The sequence below is a fragment of the Muscardinus avellanarius genome (assembly GCF_963383645.1).
Source record: "Muscardinus avellanarius genome assembly, chromosome: 21".
In the NCBI taxonomy this organism is placed as follows: domain Eukaryota; kingdom Metazoa; phylum Chordata; class Mammalia; order Rodentia; family Gliridae; genus Muscardinus; species Muscardinus avellanarius.
Window position 1 is genome coordinate 26,204,023 of NC_137807.1, and position 2,500 is coordinate 26,206,522.

The following is a 2,500-nucleotide window of genomic DNA, read 5'->3' on the forward strand; positions in this document are numbered from 1 at the left end:
CCCAAGTCCCTCCACCCTGTCCTGTCCTGTCCTGTCCTGTCCTGCCCCTGCGTGCGTGGTGTGCGTGTTTGTGTGTGAAGGATCCATCCGTCTGAGACGCGGAGACCCGAGGCAAGCAGAGGAAGACTGGGAGAGTATTCTACCTGGCCGAGGTTCGTGGACTCACCCTCGGGCTTAGGTCCCCTCCCTCCACTAGGCGGCTGGCTGTCAGTCAGCTCAGCTCAGCTCAGCTCAGCTCAGCTCAGCTCAGCTCAGCTATGCCATCCTTCAGTGGCGGTGGGGATGTGATGGTGGGGTGAACGAGAACACAAAGGGTCGGTCAACTTGCATCTGGACCCACGGAGGTTTCTTCCTGACGCGCGGAGGAGGGGAGGCCATCACCACAAATGGGTGTTTGCGAATGATTATCGATGTGACGTCGCCCCCTAGCGCTCGGTCTCTCAAACTACTGCCTGTCACTGACTGTACACCCTCACCTCACCTCACGACAAGGAACACTTGCCCACCCAAGTCCCTCCACCCTGTCCTGTCCTGTCCTGCCCCTGCGTGCGTGGTGTGCGTGTTTGTGTGTGAAGGATCCATCCGTCTGAGACGCGGAGACCCGAGGCAAGCAGAGGAAGACTGGGAGAGTATTCTACCTGGCCGAGGTTCGTGGGCTCACTCTCGGGCTTAGGTCCCCTCCCTCCCTCCCTCCCTCCCTCCCTCCCTCCCTCCCTCCTTCCTTCCTTCCTTCTGCACGAACACGCAGGCACACGCCCACGTCTGTCTCCCAGTCCGGACTGTGGAGAAACCACGCCACTACAGTTGTTGTGGATGAGATTTAAAACATTTTATTGAATGGTTTCTCTTTTTCTTTATTAATCTTTAGGTAGGTATCGATATGGGACGGGGAGGGAGGTGTTGTAGAGAGATCGGGGACTGAATTCCAACGGGTAAAGGGGATCTGAGATGCATTCAGTTTGCTGCTGCTGCTGCGGCGGCGGCGGCGGCGGCGGCGGCGGCGGCGGCGGCGGCGGCGGCGGCTGGCTGGCTGGCTGGCTGGCTGGCTGGCTGCTGCTGCCGCCGCCGCCGCCGCCACCACCGCTACTGCCACTGTCGTTGCTGCTTGCTGTTCTTTTCTCCCCTAGGTAGACCATTCGTCTGGGAGGACCATGGTGGGGAGAGCCATCAACCAAGAGCAGCTCTGGAAGGGAAAATAAAACATTCATGTCCCTCTGTGCAAGATACAAAGTCTCTAGGTTCCGTCTACAAATTATAAAATCAGTCATACACCCCTCCAATAAAAGAAAGGAAGAAAGCCGGCCGTGGTGGCGCACGCTTGTCATCCCAGCATTCGGGAGGCTGAGACCAGAGGATCGCGGTTCGGGGACAGCCTCAGCTACTTAGTGAGGCCCTCCGCAACTCAGTGAGACCCGGTTTCAAAATAAAGAATAAAAAATAGGGCAGGGGGTGTAGCTCAGAGGTCAAATGCCCCTGGGTTCCACCCCCAGACCCACACACACACAAAAAAATAATAAATAAAATAAAATAAAAGGAAGGGAGGGCGGGAGGGGAGGGAGGGAGGGAGGGAGAGAGAGAGAGAGACAGAGAAAACGAACACATTAGCCCCCTACCCCCACCCCAGATTCCAACAAAAGGACAACTGGTCGACCCCAGCAAATTTAGACAACTGGTCGACCGCGGGACAGACGGGACAACTGGTCGACCTCGAGGCGCGATTGAGACAACTGGTCGACCTCCTCCGGGCGAGGGATGAGATAACTGGTCGACCTCCCTCCCCTTTCCTTTTTTTTTTTTTTTTTTCTTCTTCCCTTCTCTCCTCTCTCTCTCTCTCTCTCTCTCTCTCTCTCTCTCTCTCTCTCTCTCTCCTCCCTCTCCCACTCCCACTCCCACTCCCACTCCCTCTCCGTTTCATCCCACACCCCACACTCCACACAGCCCCAATCTCATTTCATCCCAGGCACCCAAACCCAAGGCACTCAGGGATCCAGGCACCCTAACCCTAGGCCTAGGCCTAGGCACCCAGGAACCCAGGGACCCTAACCCTAGGCACCCAGGGACCTTAACCCTACGCACCCAGGGACCTAGAGACCCTAACCCTAGGCACCCAGGAACCCTAACCCTAGGCCGCCAGGGACCCAGGGACCCGAACCCTAGGCACCCAGGAACCCTAACCCTAGCTAGGCACCCAGGGACCCAGAGACCCTAACCCTAGGCAGGCACCCAGGGACCCAGGGACCCGAACCCTAGGCCGCCAGGGACCCAGGGACCCTAACCCTAGGCACCCAGGAACCCTAACCCTAGCTAGGCACCCAGGGACCCAGAGACCCTAACCCTAGGCAGGCACCCAGGGACCCAGGGACCCGAACCCTAGGCACCCAGGAACCCTAACCCTAGCTAGGCACCCAGGGACCCAGAGACCCTAACCCTAGGCAGGCACCCAGGGACCCGAACCCTAGGCCGCCAGGGACCCAGGGACCCTAACCCTAGGCACCCAGGA